This window comes from Lissotriton helveticus, chromosome 1_1 (genome assembly GCF_964261635.1).
Source record: "Lissotriton helveticus chromosome 1_1, aLisHel1.1, whole genome shotgun sequence".
In the NCBI taxonomy this organism is placed as follows: Eukaryota; Metazoa; Chordata; class Amphibia; order Caudata; family Salamandridae; genus Lissotriton; species Lissotriton helveticus.
In genome coordinates, this window is record NC_136057.1 from 1456258734 (window position 1) to 1456283397 (window position 24664).

Here is a 24664-nt window from a genome sequence, read left to right on the forward strand (position 1 = left end):
ATTATCCTTTTTAGAAGGAAACGCACCTCGATAAATGTGTTGCAGTTTCTCCAAGAAAATCGATCGCTGCTAAACAGAACAGTTTAGAATTCATACGGCTTGTGGTATTTCACTACAGGAAAATACATTGAGATTTACATTCAAAAAGAACGTGACGCATTTTACAAGAGAGAATTTGAATTGTATCTGAATCCTACATCGTAACGGATTCCGTAATTACGTTTTAGTTAGTAATTTTTATTGCATCATTGGTCCTGGAATAACCAAGGATAAAAGGACTACACGCTGTTCAAACCTTGAACTGTTTTTTAACATAGATTGTGGCTCCTGAAGAAGGCGTTTTTTCAGAACGCCGAAACGCGCGTCGAGACCATTAATTGCCACTTTATTTACTTTTTTACATGATTGTCTTACATATTGTGTTTTTTATGTAAAGTTTTATATGTAACGTTGATATTTATTTACGTGCTGTATTATATTTTCATTTTTGTACAATGTGTATGTTTAGTAATATTTGTTTTTTTAAATAAGAAAAGTTATTAAATGTTATAATTTTATATAAACAAAAAGTGTTAGATTTCTTTCCTTGCAACTACCCCTAACTGTGTTCTATGAATTTTTGTGTACACACTAGATTAAATTTACGTCTTTAAGGATTGAGCAGTCTCTTAGGTTACTTTGATTGCTTTTCCATCTCTTTCCTCTCTTGTGAAGTGTATTTGTAAGGCAGTATGCAATATTCCTGTCTTTTAAAAAGGAAAAGGTGCATGGTTACTGCTAACTCCTTTTTCTGGCGATTTGGCATCATTTTATTAATTTGACAGCATCTCTGCCTTGCACATTTTTCCAAAGGGTTTAGTAGGCCTTCTCTAAGTACCCTCTCAGTTGGGCGTACACACACTGTTGCTCTGGCTAGGTTGTAGGTGTATAGCTGGTATGTTTATAGTATTTTTGCCCCGCAACTCAACAGCCAACAACACAGATCATTTAGGTAGATCCCTGCCGCAATCATACTAGAAACCATGAAACCAAGCACAGGCCCTGTAGATTGTTTTCCGTTTTTCCGGATTTTTGCAGATAAATACAGACAGAAAACAATGTGTTTTTTTGTCTGCATTTATTTTTTAAAGTGGATAAATATAGAAAATGTGCTTCTTTTAAGTGGCTCTTTGTGCTGTCTTTAATGAATTAAAGCTCAACAGCTGAGCAGATGGAAAGCATGGGAAATTAAAAAAACAGGATGTAATGTCTTTAAATACCTGCATGTGTCAGCATACATTGGTGGTAAATGCCAATATTTGCCAGTGGATGTATTGTTATGTAATGTTTGGCAACTTAAATAGCTAAAACAAGGCCGACATCAAAGTATGAGTGCGCGTCTATCAGTTAAATAAATATGGAAATGTACAGTTTCACAACTACATTTAAATGCAGAACACAAAATAAATATGGATAGATACAGATAAAATGGCCAAAAAATAAATATGGATAAATACAGACAGAAATGTTATACAAATAAATATCATAAAACCGGGAGCCCTAATTATAATCTCCGGCACATTACAGTTATGTGTCGTGCGCCAATCTCTCACACCTTCTCCTGCATTAGACCAATAGAAGCTGCGCCCCAAGACTAGATAAGAATACCTCTCTAGGAACTCTCCCAGAACACCAAAAAGCTTCTCAAATAGGATCACACCAAATGCAGCCATCTGCGATCCTCGCACCCCATCACAGTGTAGTGTGCTACCGGTTTGAAAATCAACGTTGGCGTCCCACAACTGGATTTGAAGCACTGTAACAATGATACATTACAATGCAAAATGTATTTTTTCCCTTATAATAAACGTGGCAATGCCTCATTAAGCTCTAACATGAATACACCTTGTTGATTCGGTCACTGAGTTCTTGCTGGACTTGTTTCTCCCAGCTCCATTTATTTTTTCTTTCAGAACAGTGTTACTGATCCAGATCTTTTCTTAGTAACGGTTAATGGATTTTCCCAAGAATTCTCTTGAAGACAACTGAGTTTCCAAAGTGCAGTTGCTCCATAGCAGTTCCTATGCCATCTTGGCACTTGCTGTTGCTGCCCGCCTCCTGCTGGGAGCTCTGTGCTCTTCTCTTTTATATCGAACCTTGCATTTGAGCGACCTCTGTATCCAAGGCAATGAAGCTTCCTTGTAGACAAGTCCAGTATTCTGTCAAGATGCGCCTCGTGGCACATTATTTGATATTCTTTACCACAGCAAACATACGGGCCTCATTTCTGATCATAACCTCCGACCTGTCTGCTGGGCGTGTGCCAGGAATTTCTAATACATAATGAAGAATGGATGGACAGACTGTTGAACAATGTCAAACATTTACCCCAGTACAGAGACCTAGGCCTAAATCCATTGTTATTTTGCTCCCCACGCCATTCCAGTTTGAACCGAGCCATATGCCAATCAGTCTTGACCCTGCTAGGTTTGCTAAGACATACCTAGAGACCTCACAAACACTCAGAGCTTCCATGCTGCCACCTTAGTCAGTGCCATTGAGATCCCAGGTGTGCCCACCAGTCTCATGAAATTTCGCCCCCTCACACATGATCTCCTAATACCCAATGCACCGTGTTTTGTTTACAAGCTGCCAGCTGCCAGAACATGAGTTTTTAATAGACAAACTGTTATATAAAGCGGATGTCTCTGGTTTATGTCCTTTAAGTTGTATTTTGAACCAACTGTTGTCGCAGGGCACCTAAAAGGAGTGGGGCCCATAGACAGGTGCCAACTTTGCCTGTTTGGTAATCCGGAACTGCACTGAGAGCCTGCATGCTGCCATCTAAAGCAGCCATTATAAGGGAGGTCTTAGTGTGACTGGGTGCCTCCGTAAAGCCCTCAGAGCCTGTGCCGGGAAAATCCGGCCATGGCTGGTGGCCTCATGACTATGTAACCTCCGTGTCTCCCGAGCCCAAGCCTCAGTACCCTCATAACCTCTGCTATGCTATGCTATGCTATCCCCATGGAAGTTGGTGGCCCATGGTGTAGGGATCTCAGCACTGCTTTTAAGCTGAGTGCCGGCCTCGGAGCAGGGAAGGTCTGACCGAGCCCAGAGGTCTTAGTTCTGCCCCAAACTCCTGGTCGCTCTCGCTGTCGCCCGCCCTGGCTGATGGCTCTGCCGCTGCACATCCTGCTCGGCTCCGCTGCCAAGAGGTCCTCTCAGGCCTCCTCGTCCCCCCGGACCTCATCCCTCCGCTCCGTCTGCTGTTGTTGCTGTGGCTCTTGGTATCTTAGGCTAGGGAAGGAGGCGGCCGCCGGCCAACACCCAGCTCGGAGCCCCGCTGCCAGAATAGAATGGATTTCCTGTTTCCTCTCGATCGGGCTCGGCTCTTTCTCTAATTTTAAAGGCATTTTTTTCTGCTGGAGGAAATTCCAAGTGTTGTCTTTTGAATAGATTTAGTAAACAGGTTGCCAGAGCCCCTGCACTCCAGCTCTGGAACTCCCTGAGCCCAGGCCCTGACACTGACATGTTGGCTCACGAGATGAGATTCTGGCCCATGGCTATTTTTGCAATAAACTCCCTGCGTTAACCCACATAAGTCGCAAATTGTATCCCAAGTCCCACCTATCCCGGAGGTATCACTACCGGATGTGACTCGCATTAATGTCTTTTGTGAGGAATGGTGGCCTAAAGAGTAAGGCATGTGATGTGAATGCAAAAGGCTTTTGATCTAATCTGAGGTTTCCCACTTGACCACATTGTGTGATCCTGGGCAAGGCATATCCTGTATTCTCACAAACTGTTAATATCCAGTGTAAGGGGTAGCGACTTAATGGTTTCTGACGTAAAACGAAGACCCAAGGCGTAACACTAGCTTTCCCACTTTTCCACATTGTGTGCTCCTGGGCAAAATTCTTTTTTCTTCTCGTACTTCAGTTCTGCATCTGTAAAATTGCTTAGACCAAGACATATTTGGGGAATATACAAACCTTGCATCTTAGGACCGACAATAAAAATTATACACAGCTGCAGATTTGACTGCAGGGCCTCTTTTGTCACCATCTGTGCCTTCCTAGACCGGTCACCGTTTAACAAGTTCTTTTGAATGAAGTGCTTTGCCAACCATTGCATCTGTGCATGAGAAGAAACAATTTTCCAAGGATGGAGGGACAGTAAGCCATTTTCGAGAATGCCACATGTACTTTTTGTAGACGAATAAATGTGTGAGAGAGCAAAACTCACCAAATATCTAAGAAACTGGTGCAAAGGCACACATCTTAGCAGGGCAAGGTGGTTTGCTGGTATAGGGGTTCTAGGCAGATCTTTGGAATGCGCTGCCTAGAATACCTCCGCAATTGGTATATATGTTAATAATTGGATGCACCAAGGACTCCGTTGTCTTCAGTTTCACTTGCCTCATATAAGGGTTACGCCTTTCAATGACCGCCGTACCTTTACACAAAGTAATCTCCATGTAAGTATAGGACAGGTGTCTGCAGAGAAACGTCACAAAACAGGAAAAAAAAGCCAGACAGACAGAAAAACTCCAGAGGAAGATGGAATCTAAGGAAGAAGAATGTTGGCTCCGGAGATAGATCAGGTGAAGCAGCCTGAAGAAATAGAGCTGAAAGATGCCCGCGTCCACTTAAGCTAGAAAAAACTTGTGAGGTACAAAAGGTCAAAAGGCAACAGAAGGGATGTTGGACGTCTTGAAAAATACTTCAACAGCATTGTGATGCTGTGATCGTGTGTTCCGAGCAGCTTTTATCCTGTGGAATAGGAAACGGACAGAGAGTACAGGAATTAAACATCCATCATGGCTTGGTTTAATGCCTTACATCATAATGATAGGTGCAGCCATCCTGGATTGGTTTTAGTAGGTAAGGTAGAAACTGATCTCAAATTGTCTGGGTGGTGTACAGTGACCTGCCATATTGATACTGCAGGGCATGTCTGCACATATTCAGCTGCCTTCCTGTGTTTCCCAGGAAGCCCCAATAACACTGTAGAGGAGGAGCCCTTTCACCCTGGCATCAGTGAAGCTGAATACCACTGACCAGAAGAGGAGGGAAGCTGCCACTTCGTCCATGCCAGTCGAGGAGACCCCACAATGTATATGCTTTTATAAATAAAAGTTGGAAACAGAGTTGGTGTTGGTGAAAAGTATCTTTTTGAAAATCTTTATTTCCTTTTACATTTCAGTAACACTTTTACAGGCATGTATGTCATCGGTACGATACAGACACATGAGCTAAACTTGTCAAATAATAGCATACACTGATGAACTGTAGCCATAATAATCGCAGGCCGTATCATCCTATGGAGATACATTCAGATTCATGACCACAGTCCCCTGCTGCTGGCTAAAACCCATTCCTACATGTAACATTATCAGGACCCTTAGAGCAGTACATTGATAACCCCATGAGCCCGAGATTATCTTACAAATACTAGACTGTGCCCCAATGCAAAACTAACTGGGAATGGTGTTATTACACTTAATGCAACTACGTATCTGAGACATTGCTATCAGTAGGAACAGTTGCAGATGACAAGTATGCTTGATAAGGTCCCCAAATATCTTTAGCGTGGCTGCATAGTGACACTAATTCACGGTATGTATCTGACCGTACGTGTCAATATAACATGACCCTGTTCCAGTCGGCTAGAATAGAGAGGGTGCCACGGGCCGTCCTCATGGCTATCCAACGCTTTGCCAGCAATAAACCCAATGCCACCAGTCGCTACACCATCTTTGGCACTTCGCTGACCAATCCCAATTGTGCTGGCAGCGGACCAAGCACCAATGACTCACCAGTAATCATCATGAGTTCAGCAAACACTGCGATCACGTAGGCCATAGCGACGAAGGTGCCCTGGAGTGTAATATACTCTTTTTAAGTATTTAAAATGTATTAATCTATGTATTCAATTCAAATAGATCTTTTTTGTCATCAGGCAGCAATATTTCCATTGTTGGTCACTGAAAGAGAGTCCGAGTTCCCTCTGCGCCACCCTTGCCTGCTCCATTGCATCCCTGATCAGTGGGCATCTAGGGCACATGCATATAATCATGACAGGATGTTGTGGGTTGCAATAGAGCAGTTATGGCAGGCATCTCTGGACGTTCTAGAATGCCGCTGCCCAACAAGTCCCACAGTGCACAATGCGCTCTGTGGTACTGAAATTGTGTTAAAGCAATGGGCTTGTTAAGCCTCTCCCTGTCACCCGCCCAAGTGAGCATGACACCCTCACTAAAAAAATTCCCCCATCACTCATACGTTCAGTGCATCCAGAGCGTGCCTTGTTCCTGCCCAAGTGGGCACACAACTCTTGCATCGGAACACCCGAGCCCATACGCACCCATTAAAGCACTCCCCGGGCATGTGAGGTAAAACCAGAGACTCAGAATGCCCCCCTGCAAGCGCCAGTTCATGAGCATTCTGCTGCCCGGCGCCAGGTGTGTCTCTTGTAGTATAGCTACATCTACTTTGTCTTCTAGGAAATACACAATTGCCTTTTGCAGTTTCTTGTGGTTGTTCAATCCTCACACATTCCATGTGCGACAACGCAACTTTGCCGTGCCCTCCCTGTGAATTTCCATCCCACACTCTCCAATCTCAACCTCTTACAATTTTTTGCTGTAATAGTACTACAACCTGTCATGCTCTGGCATATGAGAGTAACCCCAGCCGAACACCCAAGGATTAAAACTGTGATCCCGCCCCTCGCACTTCCCACGCAGTGCATACCCCCAATAAAGACAACATTTCTATAACTCTCCCATCCCAAACCTTGCAGTGTAAAAAATTGCACAATGTGGTGCACAAATGGGGGCAGTCGCTGCTGAGAACAGCTACTCTGGTCACGTCACACAGTGCCGGCCACAGGCAGTAAATCAAATCATACGGCATGTAACAACCTATATCCAAGTTACTACTGTAAAGACTGCAGTCCAGTTACGGTTATCAAGATTAGGATAATGTCCAGCCACATGCTCTGGGTCCAGGATAAACGGGGCATTTCTTACCATATTCTAGCTGCAACAGCGATTTTTGTCCCAAAAGGTTGACACCTAGGGCCTCACAGGTTACTCTGTGTGCCCTGACCCGATAAACTGTTCGTGGCTTAATGGCATTACAGCATCTCAGTCTGACGATTGGCTGCTCTAGGCGCTGCACAAAAACAGGTAGAAGCCAGGTGTGTCGGCTGTCACTTTGTCATGAATGGGAGAGTCTATTCCTCCATCTCCGTCGCGCCCCCCAGAGTCTCCGGCATCCGATGTAGGGGAGTTGCGCTGCTGTCTCGAAGTCTCCCATTGCTTGATGTGCTGCTGCAGTTTTTTAAGATCAGTAAACAACATCAGCTTACCGTCCAAGAGAACTCTTAAGCTGGCGTGGTATAATATGGTGTATTCCACCTAGAGCTCCCGGAGGTGCTTCTTAAGAGGGACATACGGTCTTCTCGCCTCCTGCACCTATTGCGTAAAGTCAGGGCACAATGATATGGTAGAGCCCTCATGTCGAAACTCCTGGAGCTCTCTGGCTTGGTGCAGCATCGCGGTCTCTGTACTTTAGTAATCTGGCTATAATGGGGTGTAGTGCCGCCACAGGGATCGGCATGGTGCTAGCGAGCGATGAGCAAGCTCCACAATAAAAACTTCAGACAATGTCTCACGCCCCAAAAGGTCTATTAAATGTTGTTCAACAAACCACTCCATATTGGTAATATTTGTAGATTCAGCAATCCCCACTATCCTGAGGTTATTCCTACGAGAACACGCCTCGAGGTCTTCTGCCTTGGCCTGCACGTTTGAGAGATCTTGTTGAGTCATTTGTGCACAGCGGACATAGTAACCTGCTCATCCTCCATGTCAGATACACTTCTCTCCGCCATTTCCTATTGTTCCGCATGTTTATCAATGCATTCAGACATTCAATCCATTCTATTTGTCAAGGCGTCAATTTTGCCTTCAATCCTAGTGAGGCTGTGCTGCATTTCTGAGGGTATCTGTTTCAACTCTGTGTCCTTTTTTGTACAGAGGTCTCTTGGGCGCCACCCGCTGCTTCCCTTCTTTCCTCAGAAATCCGTGAGGATTTTCTGTGGTCGAACTGTAACTTAGACTGTGTGTGTTACATCTTCCCGTTGCTGCTGTGGGGATGATGTGAGTACGAATACTGTCTACAGACAGAATCCTGGTTCAACACTGTAGTAGTATGATGAAGCCCTGTAAATGAGCTGGGGGAGGGGTACAACCCTGTATCACTGACCTTCTCAAATAGTCTTCAATCAATCAATCAATCAGAGTACTTGTAGAGCGCGCTACTTACCAGTGAGGGTCTCAAGGTGCTTACGAGAGCGGGGGGTGCTGCTACAGGTCTCGAGGAGTCTTCTGAAGGCGAGTAGGTCTTGGGTCTGTCGTATGTGGGTAGGGAGGGTGTTTCAGGTCTTTGGCGGCGAGGTAGGAGAAGGATCTGCCGCCGGAGGTTGTTCGTTGGATGCGGGGACAGTGGCGAGGCTGGAGGAGCGGAGCTGGCGGGTGGGGGTGTAGAAGCTGAGTGTGCTGTTAAGGTAGGCTGGTCCTGCGTTGTGGAGTGCTTTGTGTGCGTGGGTGAGGAGCTTGAAGGTGATCCTCTTGTCGACGGGGAGCCAGTGTAGGTCTCTCTGGTGGGGGCTGATGTAGCTGCGGCGGGGGATGTTGTCGCTAAGTCGGGCGGAGGCGCTTTGGATGCGCTGTAGTCGTCGTAGGTGTTTGGCTGGGATTCCTGCATAGAGTGCGTTGCCATAGTCCAGTCTGCTGCTAACAAGGCCCTGTGTCACCGTTCTTCTCGTTTCGGTCGGGATCCACTTGTAGATCCTGCGAAGCATGTGGAGGGTGTTGTAGCAGGAGGAGGAGACGACACGACCTGCTTAGCCATGGAGAGGGAGGAGTCGAGGATGAATCCTAGGTTGCGTGCATGGTCGGTGAGTGTTGGTGCTGTTCCCAGTGTGGTCGGCCACCAGGAGTCATCCCAGGCTGAGGGGGTGGGTTCTGAGGATGAGTACCACCGTCTTGTCCGAGTTCAGCTTCAGACGGTTGCTCCTCATCCAGTCGGCGACGGCCTTCATTCCCTCGTGGAGGTTGGTTTTGGCGGTGTGTGGGTCCTTGGTGAGGTAGAGGATGAGCTGGGTGTCGTCGGGGTAGGAGATGATGTTGAGGTCGTGATGGCGGGCCACTTGTGCGAGGTGGGCCATGTAGATGTTGAACAGCGTCGGGCTGAGGGACGAGTCCTGGGGGATGCCGCAGATGATGTCTGTGGCTTCTGATCGGAAGGGTGGGAGGCGAACGCTCCTGGTCCTGCCGGAAAGGAAGGACGTGGTCCAGTCAAGGGCCTGCTCCTGGATTCCGGCTTCTCGGAGGCGTGTCTTTAGAGTGCGATGGCAGACTGTGTCGAAGGCGGCCGACAGGTCCAGGAGGATGAGGGCTGATGTTTCACCGTTGTCTAGTTGGCGCCTGATGTCGTCTGTGGCGGCGATGAGGGCTGTCTCGGTGCTGTGGTTTCGTCTGAATCCGGACTGGGACGGGTCCAAGATGTTGTTATCTTCCAGGTCAATTGCCTGTCTCGATGACCTTTGCTGGGAATGGGAGCAGGGAGATGGGCCGGAAGTTCTTGAGGTCCTTGGGGTCCGGCTTGGGCTTTTTGAGGAAGGCGTTGATTTTGGCGTGCTTCCAGCTTTCCGGGAATGTCGCTGTTTCGAAGGAGATGTTGATGACCTTCCATAGTTGGGGTGCGATGGCTGCATCTGCTTTGTGAATACGTGGTGTGGGCACGGCTCTGATGGAGATCCTGAGTGGATGGAGTTCATGACCTTGCGTGTCTCGTCGTCGTTGACGTTGGACCAGGAGGTCAGGCGGATGGCGCTGGTGGTGTTCACAGGGGAGGTGGAGTCTGGCGTAGTCGGGGCGGTTGTGGTGTTGAAGCTGTCGTGGATGTCCGAGATCTTGCGGTGGAAGAAGATGGCTAGTGAGTCGCACAGTTCTTGTGAGAACGGGATGTCGTTGGCGTTGGCGCTGGGGTTGGAGAGTTCCTTTATGATGCTGAAGAGTTCTTTGCTGTTGTGTGCGTTGTTGTCTAAGCGGTCTTTGAAGGAGGATCTCTTGGCTAATCTGATAAGGTGGTGGTGTCTGCAGGTGGCGTCCTTGTAGGCTGCGTGGTTGTCCGGTGTGCGTTCGTGGAGCCATTTTTTCTCCAGTTTCCGGCATGCGCGTTTGGAGCTCGTCTGTGAACCAGGTGGCTCTCTTGCTGGCGTGGCTGTTGGAGGGTTTCTTGAGCGGGGCGAGGGTGTTGGCGCAGTCGTCGAACCACTGTCTGAGGTTGCGGGCTGCGGCGTCTGGGTTGGTGGGTGGGTTATGGGCGAGGGTGGTGATCAACTAGTCTTCGGTGACTTTGCTCCAGCAGCGGCGAGGCAGCTGTTTGATGCGGTGGTGCATGGTTGGTTTCTTGAAGGTGAAACGGATGCAGCGGTGGTCGGTCCAATGGAGTGGTCGAAGGCAACGTGGGTGCCTGTGGAGAAGACTGGGTTTAGCATGTGGCCAGCTGCGTGGGTGGATGTGGTGACGAGTTGTTTGAGGCAGAGATTGGCGAGGTTGTCGATCATGGTGGCGGAGTTGGCGTTGTTGTTGTTCTCGAGGTGGAAGTTCAGGTCCCAGAGGAGGATGTAGTCCATGGAGGCGAGCGCGTGGGTGCTGGCGAGGTCGGCGATGGAGTCGCTGAACTGACCCCGGGGTCCGTGGGGTCTGTAGATGAGTTTTCCTCTTAGGGTGGTGTTGGGGTCGGTGTGTGGACCCGGAAGTGCAGGTGTTTGGTGGTGTTGAGGGTGTCGTTTGCATGGGTGGCGACCTTGAGGGTGGGCTTGTAGATGATGGCTATTCCTCCTCCGATTACGTTGACGCGATCCCTGCGGGTGATCTTGTAGCCGTCCGGGATGGCTATGGTGATGCCCGGCGCCGAGGAGTCGTTTCACCAGGTCTCGGGCAGGAAGGCCACGTCCGGGGCGGAGATGTCGCGCAGATCCCAGAGCTCGACGGCGTGTTTGCATGCGGAGCGGGTGTTGAGGAGTATGCAGCGGAGATGGTTGGGTCCAGTCCTTGGAGGTTTGGTGGTTCTGTCGCAGGTGAAGCTGCAGGTGCGGCAGGAGATGGGTCCGTGGGTCTGTTTCGGGGCTGCCTGGAAGCAGGTGTGGTTTCGGCCAGTGTTGAGTGCGTGGAGGCTGCTGGTGTTGTTGTGGAGTCTGGTGTCATGGTGTTCGCAGGGGTCCAGGGGTTCTGGCGCTGGGCGCAGACTGGCTTGCCTTAGGCGCGCCTTCGGCGCACCAGCGGCGGGCCCGCTGCGCGGCCACCATTTAAAGGGGAGCTGGGAGGGAGGAGCAGCTGGGAGGTGGGAGGTAGGGGCAAGCGAATGTGCGCGAGGGGGGGAGGGCCTCAGGGGCAGCAGCGGCGGGAAGTGAGCAGTGGTAGGGAGGGCGAGGAAAGATAGCGCCCAGGGATGGGCAGCAAAAGACCAGGGATGCGGTCACAGGCACAGGTGGAGCTGCAGCGGGGGGGAGCGACCTACCTGGAAGGTCAAGGGTCGCTCTCCTCACCGCGCAGCTGCCGCCATTTAAAGGGGATCTGGGATGGAGGAGCAGCTGGAAGGCGGGAGGCAGGGGCAGGGGCAAGCGAATGGGCGCGGGGCGGGCTGCAGGGGAAGCAGCGGCGGAAAGTGAGCAGTGGGCAAGGGGGTGTCGAGGAAAGATGGCGTCCAGGGATGGGCAGCAAGAGACCACGGATGCGGGCACAGGCGCAGGTGGTGCTGCAGCGGGGGGTCGGGCGACCTACCTGGAAGTACTGTAGGGCACCCCTGAAGTCTCTCCTCAGTCACCCCCACAGAGGACAGACTGGAATATGCCTTTGTGTGGCGCTAAAAGTAGTGCATTGACCTGAAGTGCCTAACCGCCTGGCCCTCTGATGGCCAAGGCAGTGCCCACAGTTGATTGTTATGCATCTGCAGGCCGCACCAGGCCCTCACCACAGGTATCTGAATCAACCAAAAAGCAGAGGTTAGAGGTTACAGTGATAGAATCACCCTCCAATGTAGTATTTTCAAATAATGAAATTCTATCAAATTATATTTTTATTTTTATTTTTAGTAGGTTTGGTGAGACTAATACAGTGAATATTTGTTAGTCCTTGTGTTTGACAAGGCCAAGCACTATGTGGTTTTAAAATACCCCTCACACACTATGATTCCCATAGTGTCATGCTTCATCATCGGGGTCTTCCCGTCCCTCTACGGGGCCGGGCGTGCTGCGACCTACGGACTACGCGGGAGCACTTTTTTAAATGAAAATAGGCTATGTATAGTGTGAGGATAGTGTGAGTGGTAGGGGGTGGATGAAATAAGTGAAGTAAATTGAAATGTTTAAAAATTCCCTGGCTAGTAGAAAAAATTAGTTTATTCACTTCTCTAGCTGGAAATAATAAAAAGGAGTTGTGGTAGGGTTAATTTATTAAACTCTACTTGGTCGACCTGTTTCGTAAGCAGTCCCCCACTGCTTTACTCATCAGGACCTATGTTGATCCCTACTGCACTCAAGTAAATAATCTTGGTAAAGTATGCCTACTTTCCTAAAAATAGACTAGCAAAAATAGGCTGGTCTATTTGATCCAGGGCTTGAGTAGGCCCTTGTAATGCGAAAAAATGTGACTCAGTCTGGTCTCTGCATGAGAAAGAAATGGACGAAGAAGAAAAAGGGAAAAATAGGATCAAAACAACATTCTGAAACTTTTCTCAAAATAACACATCACTGTTACTTAGATCTCCATGAAACCTGTAGAGAGAAGTGATATATTTTTCAATAGTATTTTTTCTTTCTAGTCATGGATGCTCCAGTGTGGATCCATATATTTCAACTGGCGAAAATCGTCATATTTAGAGGTAATTTTGATTTTTTTAGAGCTTTTTCACACAAACGATTGTTTCGTACTCACACAAAATACACAGAGTTGGTAAGTGGGCTTTATAGCAACAAACTGGTCAAGGTTCGGCTGGTTTTCGCCGTGCTCAGTATGTACATTGTCTCTTTTGGCTAATCGACGGTAGCGATGTTACATCGATTGCCAAAATGCAGTCTATTAAATATGTTGTGACAACAGCGCTTTACCTATTTGTACAATCATATTGTGCCATTGTGAAAAATGTTTCGAAAATACATACATTTTTCAAATGTTCTCGTGCCCCATGAGCGTGGCATCAGAGGAGTATTCGTATGGTCACTGTAGAGAGTAAGCATTGTAAATCAGTGACAATTGTTTCGCAAAAAATGGCCATCTATTAGAGACCTATGGCTGTGGTCTTACTCACTTTTCCGCTGGCGATACCTCTCTTGTCTGCCTCTGTGCCGCTCCGTGGGTTACCTGGATGTGAGTGGTACTTTTTGTTTTATCCCATAATCGGGCTGATAAAGACCGCGAAAAAAGGCTTGCTTGGCTGTGGGCTAGTATGCTGCCTCTGCTCGCCCTAGATGCGGAAGTGTATCCAATTGACTGAAAAGACTAGAGCGCTGAAAAAGATGGCCGCCGTGTATTGGCACTATGTTGCTTATAGACCCCTCATCTCTTTCTATTCCCATAATGGACACAAAATAATAACCTTGTCTGCTCGGAGATACTGCTTGGAGGAAAAAAGGGTTCATTATAAAAATTCTCTAGTGCGTTTTAGCTAAAGATTGCATATTAAGGGAAATACCAGCTTTTACTCCTATATTTTTTATATACAAAGGTTCGTAGAAATGAGGCACGGGTGTGTTCTACTCGGACTTGCTATTTCGCAAAATACCAGCCCCCACTTCTCTGTTTTAATATGTGGTGCTGGAGCGGGAGTCCAAACTGTACTTGGCACATTATGGAATTTAGGTGTATCTGAGGCAAAAGATAAAATACACACATGAAGGGAATGAGAGCGCAAAATGTCCGGGCCCTTCCATTGTTGTGTAGCCCAGCTTTTCCTACTTATCCATTTGTTTTTTGGGCTGGAAATCGCTAGGCTAAGAGCGGGGTTGTTGTTAACACAATCTGTGAAAGTGGAAAAAATGCCATTAGATCGTTTGGACTGGACCTACGGTGGCTCCCACCGGGATAACATGATGTGTTTTCAGGGTCTTTCTGACAGATGTAGTACATAGTTGTTGCTCTTTCCTGTTAGTATACTGGTACATTCCTAGGTGGGTGTTTGTTAGTACATAGTCGGGGTTATAATTGTCCCCACGGGATTTCATCGTTCAAGCCTTGGAGGTTTGTCTTAAGGCGAAACACCCATCTTTGCTCTTTCTTGAAAAGGTATCTCTCGTTGGCTATTTGTTCAATAATAGTCCATGAGAGGTCTTCTGGTTTATGGCCTTTCTCCAGGAAGTGAGTTGCCATTTTTGTGCTTGTTTTTTTGCATTTGATGTTGCTCTTATGTTCACCTATTCTTGTCTTGACTGGTCTGGTAGTCATACCGACGTATTCTAGTTTGCATGGACACGTGATGAGGTAAACTACGTTGTGGCTGTTGCATGTGGTGAACTTCCTTTGTTCCTACGATGTTCCATTCTGAAATTTTAGGTCTTTGCTTTTTTTAGGTAGGCTGCAGACTTTACATCTCCCGCATGGATGGTGTCCCTGCAGGTTCACCAGGCTGGTGGAAAGGTGTATATCTTCCTTTTTCCTTGGTCTGGATGGACCAGCATGTCTCGAATCCTTTTACCCCTTCTGTGCGAGAACATTGGTTTTGGGATATCTAGACCTACACTGTTCAGAATTTTCCAATGCTTTGTGACTATCTTTGTCACTTGATTGGAGTTTGTATTGTATGTGGTAATACAAAATGGTTGTTGTTCGTCCTGTTTTGGCTGGGCTTTCTCAAGTAGGCTTTCCCTGCAGTTGTTGTGTGCCCGTTTGTACGCCTGATCGATTATTCTGTCTGGGTATTGGCGTTTTTCTAATTTTTTCCGCAGATCCTTTTATTGTGATTTAAAGTTGGCAATCTCTGTACAATTGCGTTGCATTGCAGAAATTGACCGTACGGGAGGTTGTCTCTCAAATGTTTGGGGTGGAAGCTTTGGTAACCGAGGAGACCGTTTTTCGATGTGCTTTTGAAGTGTGTAGTTGTCATTAACCTCCCTTCTTTAGGAAAAATGTTAAGGTCTAGGAATACTAGAATGTTATCTGAAAATGTGCTGGTGAATTTGAGGAAGTCATCTTGATAGTTCAGCCAAGAGATAAATTGTTTAGCTATTGCCTCCTCTCCATCCCATATGATAAAAATGTCATCAATATATCTTTTCCAGATATTGATGTGTTTTCTGAAAGGATTACTGGGGTGTAATATTTTCGTAGTTTCTAGATGGTGTACATAGAGACCAGTAGACCAGTGATTCCATCAATTGAAGCCAATACTGGCTTCCAAGCACGTTTTTCATTTAGAGTTCGCCCAGTTGCACACATTTACCTTTCTTTCAGGCAAGCAGGCACCCTAGCAAGAAGGCTTGTTTAGCCATCTGCCCTGCCCTCGGTTTCACAGCACAGGAGACTTCTGCTTTACACTCCATTTGAAGCATTTCAACTGTCATTCCCGGGATGGGCATCTTTTCACAAAAAAAAGTAGGGGAACTGTTATTTCTAAAATTAAAAAGTATGGGCCCGTTTTGCCACTCATATCCCCCCCCCCCTCACGACCACTGATTGGAGTAAACCCTTGTGACTTTCAAGTCTTCCAGTCATCGATGGGTATTCACCCCTCGAGGCCGAATGAGCCATCGCGCCTCATGCTCACATGCCACCATGAGTGTTCCATCACCAGCTCTGCAGTCAAAGCTGCGTATTTCCAAATAGTTGTGTGGAAAAACCACAACGTGCGCCGGTTCAACACTCCCGTTGAAACTGGAAATGCCTCTGCTCACTTACCAGTTCCTTTTTTTATTGCATTAAATGTCTGTTTCTCCAGAGTTACCTTTAGGGTTTTTTTTAGAAATAAAATGCTTGAGCAGCTGATGCTACTTTTGTCGTTTTCTCCTGAGTCCATGCCTGCACTTTGACAGTAGATTGTCGGTCGAGCATCCAGTTGAGGCCGTCGAGAGCCAGAGAAGCATTGTTTAATGGAGGGCCTTCATCTCATTGAGGTCCACGAGCAAGGGTTGGTGAGTAGACCTCAACAGTGTTTTGACGTTTGTCATCAGCTCTTGGTAAGTTGAGGCCCGCGCATGTCAAGAGCGAGTCATATTAGTCAGTGGAAGTTCCTGTGGTATTCTCCTTCGATTCTTGAACGAGGTTTAGAAGTAAAGGTTCGCTGATTTGTTGTTTTGTCATCATTGCTTGGTAAACTGAGACTCGTGTATTTTCGAAAAACTTTTCGAACATTTTGGTTATTTGATATGGATCTTGTTCAGATTTGTAAGCCTTCCTTTAAGTTTATCATGAGACTTCTGTAAAAGTCTAGTGTGGGTTTTTGTTTTGGCTGGACAGCGCACCTGTCTGCGGGATCAATTCTTTATAATCAACGCCGTGTGGGCTTTGACTGCGCCCAGAGATGTAATTCTCTCCCCTCTTGCTGTGGGCACTTTGATGTATTTCTAAATCTCCCTTGGAAGGCTTGCGTTGAAATACACGAAGCACTATTTCAGGTATACACGGATTCGTGACACATAACATGTTTTATTTGATGGATGCATTCTGCTCAGAAGATCCTCGTCTTGTTTTGGTTTCTTATCGTTGCAGCAGGCTTACTTTGAACTATTTAGTCAGAACTCAAAGTGCAAGCCAGGCCTGTTGTCCTATTGTGAAGCGCTCTGACACCTTCGGGTAAAGTCCGCGCTATATAACAAGCACTGGCGTTGCCAATAGGTCTCGCAGTAGGAAAGTTGGAGCTATTGGTTTTGTAAATGACAAAGCCCTTTAATTTTTTTAAAAGAAAACAAAAATAAAAGGCATTGTTATTTGCAATAGCTCCAACTTTCCTACTGCGAGACCTATTGGCAACGGCAGTGCTTGTTCTCTCTTGTGGTACAGGATGAATTCATGGAAAGAAATTGTGAATTGGAGCACCTCCATCGTAGCAAAATGTCAAAAATAAAACTCAGGAGATTAACAACATCCACGAAACCAACAGAGTCCTGAAAACTGTCTGAGCCCTCAGCTCATCCGGCCTCTGAGGCGTTAAATCAGATTTTGGGGAAAAACCTTGCAAGGAAAAACACCACATAGGAAAACAGTAGCACATAATAACACAATCCTGTGTATCAAAGAACAGTACACATGAATACAATAACCTCATGTAAGGAAAACCATAGTGCATAATCCCCAAATCCTGTAGGTTAAATAACACTACACATGAATACAATTTAATATGAGGGAGGTTGGGGGTCGTGGCTTGAGCAGCCATCATGGCGGGAGTGCTCTAAGTGAGCTATGCTATTTGCCCCGTTTATCCGGTGATTATTCTATGATGAGCCCTGCTGTGTGCCCGCAGAGTCCCTTCCCGTGCTTCCTGACTGCCCTGCTGTGCCTGAAGGAGAAGGCACCACTGCGAACAGCATTGTGGCAGGTCTGGGGGCCCCATCTACAATGGCTGGGAGTTAGGCTACGGCCCGAGAGGCAAGGCTGCTGGCGCTAAGCTGCTGACATCCGGTGCTGGGGGGTGAGGAGGTGGAGCCGATTCCCGGCTGCAAACTGCAGAGTGGTGATCTAGTGGGCCATGGACTGTGATGCCCTGTGGTGCCGTGACACCCCTGCCAGCCCCCATGAAGCTGCGGGGTGGTGCGATAAGGGTGGTGGGAGCCAAGTGTAGAGCATTCGGACGCGCTGTGCTTCTACCCTCTAGTACAAACTGCCCGAGGGGCCTGACGTAGGTGCTGTTGGGGCTGCTTGTGCTGCTGTACCCATGGACACTGCATGACGCTGGGAAGCGGGCCCTTATCTTCTTGAGTGCCTTGACATTAGCTGTGCTGGTACTAGGTTGGCATGCTGACTTTAACTGGGATTGCCCACCCCACCTCCTGTGCCACTTGGCTCAAAGCAGCACCAGCCCTACTTTTATATGCACAGACCAATCCTGCGGGAAGAAAATAAAAGTGAGCGGCCGCGCTTGTGAGATAGCACGGAAAAAATGAAACTGAGGCGGCCACGGGAAAAAAAACAGAGGTAACAAACGATACGTTACAAAAGGAAACAAGCCATCTGTTATTCACTTACACGCGTATTCACAAACCATTACAGAATAAATAGGTGATTTAATGTTAGACAATGGCTAAAAAACGTTCGAGTAAAGAAGACATTTGCTATGCAAGCGAGCACTTGAAAAATACATTGCAAGCTTCCCAGGCGCAGGACTTACTTCCCGTCTTCTTGTGGAAATCTATAAATCCTATTGCCTCTGTTTCACTTCCGACTCGAAAAACATGACAGGACAAGCTTCTGTGATCTGCGACACGGCGGGCAGGGGAGGGGCGGAGCGGGGAGAGGGGAGAGGTGCGACACGGCAGGCAGGGGAGGAGAGTAGGAGGAGGAGGGGGGAGGAGAGTAGGGGAGGCACGGCCTAGCGGCCGTGCGCTTCAAAGTAGATAAACAAGATTCTGTGATCTGCGACACGGCGGGCAGGGGAGGGGGCGGAGCGGGGAGAGGGTGTGAAAACAGCAGGCGCCTGGAGTGCGGCTGAGGGAACTGATGTGCACGCGCTTTTAAGCTCAATGCACATGCGCATTGAGCTTAAAAGTCACGGGCACTGCAAGGAATCGCCACGATTCCTTGCAAGTTAGTTAAAGAGTGGTTAAGCCGCAATAGTCTCGCAAGCTCGATGCGCATGCGCATCGACAGGCGAGACCTAAAAACGCATAAATAAATAAATGTTTCAAAGCTCGGACTGCAGGCTGCTCCGCCTCTGTCCCTGCCGCGGGGCTCCGAGGTTGGTATGGAAGACTGCCACAAGTTTAGGTGGTCGATGGCTACCTCTTGTTTCCTCCCGTGCCTCTTGTACTTACGTTTCGTGGGGGCCCGCGCCAGGACAGTCCTGTCGCAGGTTGCCGTGCCCTGCACTTCAGGGGAGAGCTGCTAGGAGCTCCTGGCGCACGCCACTAGTTTCGGAAGCATGAGTCCCCTTTTCTTAGACGTGCCTCGCCATCGCCAGGCCCCTGCTGGAGCCCGGGGCATGTGCACACCCGGTGCCCCTCCCCGCCCTCAGATCTGCGCGCTGAGCAGAGGAGGAGGACTCGGGGCGGGGTGTGCGGTTTATGAAACGTGAATCCATGCTTTGCAACGACTGGGCTGGGAAAGAGGAGATGGGAGGCCTCCGGCTCCAGCTTCCAGCCTGCCAGCTGTTTGTGGGTCAGGGGGCCTCCCAGACCATCTTCATCTACCGCTGAACTATCCTCCATCAGTACGTCATGAGTGTGTCTCACACCCTCCCTGTCAGTGAAAAATGCTTCGAGTGCCTTACTCTCTCTTTTCACTGAACCAACCTCCATGAGTACGTCATGAGTGTCTCACACCCTCCCTGTCAGTGAAATATGCTTTGAGTGCCTTACTCTCTCCTTTCACTGAACCAACCTCCATGAGTACGTCATGAGTGTGTCTCACACCCTCCCTGTCAGTGAAAAATGCCCCGAGTGCCTTACTCTTTCCTTTCACTGAACCAACCTCCATCTCCATGAGTGTCTCACACCGTCCCTATCATTGAAACATACTCCGAGTGCCTCACTCTCTCCTTTCACTGAACCAACCTCCATGAGTACGTCATGAGTGTGTCTCACACACTCCCTGTCAGTGAAATATGCTCCGAGTGCCTCACTCTCTCCTTTCACTGAACCAACTACGTCCTGAGTGTGTCTCACACCCTCCCTATCATTGAAACATACTCCGAGTGCCTCACTCTCTCCTTTCACTGAACCAACCTCCATGAGTACGTCATGAGTGTCTCACACACTCCCTGTCAGTGAAAAATGCTCCGAGTGCCTTACTCTTTCCTTTCACTGAACCAACCTCCATGAGTACGTCATGAGTGTCTCACACCGTCCCTATCATTGAAACATACTCTGAGTGCCTTACTCTCTCCTTTCGCTGAACCAACCTCCATCTCCATGAGTAAGTCATGAGTGTCTCACACCCTCCCTATCATTGAAACATGCTCAGAGTGCCTCACTCTCTCCTTTCACTGAACCAACTACGTCATGAGTGTGTCTCACACCGTCCCTATAATTGAAACATACTCCGAGTGCCTCACTCTCTGCTTTCACTGAACCAACCTCCATGAGTACGTCATGAGTGTGTCTCACACACTCCCTGTCAGTGAAATATGCTCCGAGTGCCTCACTCTCTCCTTTTACTGAACCAACCTCCATGAGTACGTCAGGAGTGTGTCTCACACCGTCCCTATCATTGAAACATACTCCGAGTGCCTTAATCTCTCCTTTCACTGAACCAACCTCCATCAGTACGTCATGTGTCTCACACCCTCTCTATCATTGAAACATACTCCGAGTGCCTCACTCTCTCCTTTCACTGAATCAACTACGTCATGTGTGTCTCACACACTCCCTGTCATTGAAACATACTCCGAGTGCCTTACTCTCTCCTTTCACTGAACCAAACTCCATGAGTACATAATGAGTGTGTCTCACACACTCCCTGTCAGTAGGTTGACCAGGCGTCCCCGTTTTGCCAGGACGGTCCCCGTTTTTAACCAGCTGTCCCAGCAAATGTCAAGAAATTTAGCTCATGTCCCGGTTTTTAGAGAGGGTCGACTGAAAACGGAGGGAGGTGTTTTTTTATGTTTTACTAAGCAGGGAAAGTTAGCAGTTGTTTCAAGAAAGCAATTTAATTAACAGGCAAGCTACTGGATTTAAACAATTACATTTTATGTATGTTCTTACTGCCTGTTGTGTAATTCTCTGCTGAGGAGTGCTCTCATCGCTTGAAGTAAAATTGTAGTCCTTCTTTTATTTTTGTGAAATGTCCCGGTTTTTGGCTTTAAAATTTTGGTCACCCTCCCGATCATTGAAACATACTCCGAGTGCCTTAATCTCTCCTTTCACTGAACCAACCTCAATGAGTACGTCAGGAGTGTGTTTCACACCCTCCCAATCATTGAAACATACTCCGAGTGCCTTAATCTCTCCTTTCACTGAACCAACCTCCATGAGTACGTCATGGGTGTGTCTCACACCCTCCCTATCATTGAAACATACTCCGAGTGCCTTAATCTCTCCTTTCACTGAACCAACCTCCATGAGTACGTCGTGAGTGTCTCCCACCCTCCCTATTATTGAAACATACTCCGAGTGCCTTAATCTCTCCTTTCACTGAACCAACCTCCATGAGTACGTCATGAGTGTCTCACACCCTCCCTATCATTGAAACATGCTCCGAGTGCCTTACTCTCTCCTTTCACTGAACCAACCTCCATCTCCATGAGTACGTCATGAGTGTCCCACACACTCCCTGTCAGTGAAATATGCTCCGAGTGCCTCACTCTCTCCTTTCAGTGAACCAACCTCCATCAGTACGTCATGAGTGTCTCACACCCTCCCTGAAGTACTCTGATTACGTCTTCTACCAGCCATTACAGGTCCACCCTTAGTGAATGTGTGTCACACGTTCCTCTGGTACTGACCATCCTCCAAGAATGACCCTCGCACTCTTCTTCGTTTACTCATCACCCTTCGCGAGTGCACCCCACTCATTCATTACTGATTCACCCGATGTTTATACTACAAGCTACTGTGAATTATTTGACACTCACTCCATATTGTGCCCCACACACTTCTCCGACAGTTGCCTCATCCTAGAATGTACCCCAACATTTCCCATATTACTGTCCCTCCATCCACGAGTGTTCCCCACCCTGTCCATAATTAGTGCTCCTTTGTTTGTGTTCTCTGTCCATCACTGCTGCCCTTGATGCATTTACACCTTATCTCTGTGACCGGAGTGTCACTCTGCTCCATCCTTGCAGCCTCCTAGACTGTTCTAACCCCCCCCCTACCCTGAACACTTACTGTTAAACCCGAATGTGCCTCAGACATTCCTCCATCACTGTTTGATACTGCATCTGGGTGTCTCACCCACGCCATTGCTTTACAGCTCTGTCAGTTGAATATTTATCTCACCCCACCATTATTACTCAGGGTGGCATGTGAAAAAGCGCGAAGCTTGAAGAGCGCGCCCTTAGGAAAGTGGCCTTTTATTTTTTTAACATGGTCATCTCCATGTTCTGATTGTCATCTGATGCAATTTTGACAGAAGTGCACTGAGTTGCAGCTAAAAAGGTCCCCATGCCAGATCTTTTTCCCCAAAACTTTACAATTGTTCCACAATTGGCAAGACCTTAAGCACCCCTGTAAGTGCCTCGTAAACAGTACCCTTGGTACCTAGGGCATGGGTATTAATGAGTCTCAAAGGGCTACAGCATGTATTGTGCCAAGCTGAGGGAACCCCTCTCGACAGTCATGCAGACTGACATTGCAGACTGCATGAAATGGTGCAGACAAAAGTGAAAACATGACATGGCACACCTCCTGTGTGCCATGCCTGCAAAAACACATTTTGCAATATATGTAAATCACCCCTACACAGTCCTTCCAGCCCTAAGGCAGGGTGCATTTATATTACATGTGTGGACATAGCTGCATGAGCAGATATGCTCCTGTGATGTCCAAGTCGATTCTTGGACATTGCAAGTGACCAGCGAAGCCATCTTGAGTATATGTACTTGTGCACTGGTGATTACGAGTTCCCCAGCTACATGATGACTTCACTGAAACCAAAGGTGTTTGGTATTAAACACCTCGTATTAATAAACCCAAAGTAATTCTAGTGATGGATCTATTAATACATGCTCCCCAAGGGTACCTTAGAGGTAACCCTTGAGCTTTACTAGTTCTCTAGTGGGCCGGCTGACTGGTACAGTCCAACTTGCCACCACAGGTGTGCGTCTGGCCCTCTAGGAGGTGAGAGTCCGTGCTCTCAGAGGTCAGGAACAATGCCTGCTCTGGCAGAAGGAGTTTACACCTCCTCCAGCAGGATGACTAGTAAATCAGCATACCAAGGCCAGAGGCTTCAAAGCCTCTGCCGCTTTTAACATGAGACCCGGACATCCCCAAGACCTGAGAGATGCCACCCCTTATTAGTTATGTGAGGGGGTGTGGAGCACAACCGGGTCCGACACACCCCTATGGTGACCTGCCTGATGTGCTCCAATCCAGGAAAATTCCGTCATCTTGGTGATGGCAGAGTTAGGAACACTTGGAGAGGATTATACCCACTTCCCACAGGAAGTGGTCATTTAGGGGGCATAGGGACCCCAAGAGTAGCCTATTGGCTACTACTCTACACTCCGCTAACGCCCCTAATTTTAGTATTTAAGTGGCCACCTGACACCAGAACTTCAGATTTACCTGACTACAGAAGAAAAAGGCCCTAAAGAGACAATCAACACAAGACCGGAAGCCTGCTGTGGACTTTTGATGCCAAACCCTGCCTGCTCCAGACCCGACATTTGCAAAGACCCGACTCGTCCTGCAGCTGTGCACCCTCTTAACGCCTCGGAGGGTTTCCAGTACTTCAAAAAAACTGCCAGCATCTTCCTTATAGTGGAGGGGCTACTTCTCTGCATCCTACAGCCACTGACCGCAACTTCTGGTTTCAAGAAGCTGCTGACCACTAGGCCCACCGATGCAGTATACGCCCAGGAGGTAGATCTGACCTCTTTAAATATGATGACTATCTCTTCACCAAGTTTGGAGATGCCAGGACCCCTAAGAGCCTACCTGCACCAGTACTTGATGAAACAGATCCCTTTCTGTGACCAATGCTTTAGAGTCCACTCTGGACTCCAACAATCTCAAGACTGACCAGCCAACGAGGGACATCTGCTCCACGGATAACAACTTCGAGAGTGGCCCACTGTCCTGTTTAGTCCCCCTTTGCAGGTCCAGACCGAGAACTGTGACTTCCTACAACGCACAAGAGCCAGTCGACCAAAACCCTCTCCACCCAAGCTTCAAGACCCAGGTCCACGAACACAGACTGCTCCTCTTTGCTCCCATGACCCTCACAAACTGAGCACCTTGTCGGGAGCTCCCGCAGTTGTCCCTAAGTCCCCCTTTGCAGCCTATTTCTAGGTAGCTCCCCTCTTTGCCTACAGTGTTGCACGCAAGGCTATCAACCCGTCCAGCACCTCTACACCCAGACACACGAGGGCAGGTAAAACCAACCTGCTGGTGGAACTTGGGACCCTAGCCACCTAACACCTCACTGTCTAAAAGGGACCCTCGAAATCCTATTGCAAATACCTGTATACAATAAATGTTCTCTCTATAGGAAAGCATTGCCGCATAAAAACCCACTGTTTGCTAATATTCTAAAAACTGTAAAAGTGATAACTTGAAAAGTACTTACCCAGTTCCGAAGTTCTTGGTGTTTTAATGTATATAAAAATAGGTGCTATTTTTCTAAATTGATGTGGATCTCCTCCTTGAGAGTGTGTATCATTTATTGACTCTGTATGCAACAAATGCCTAATTACCCCCCTCTGATAAGCCTATGGCTGCTCGACCACACTACCACAAATAGAGCACCATGGGATTGTTAAAGCATGCCCCTGTCCACTTATAACGGATACCTGGGCTCCTTAGA

The 24664-nt window shown here is 47.8% G+C and overlaps 1 protein-coding gene across 7 annotated transcripts in view; it reads left to right on the forward strand.

The window, feature by feature from the left end:
• Positions 1-24664, forward strand: part of FMNL3 (formin like 3) — a 419538-nt gene that overhangs the window by 74250 nt on the left and 320624 nt on the right. The gene's annotated exons all lie outside the window — the stretch shown is intronic.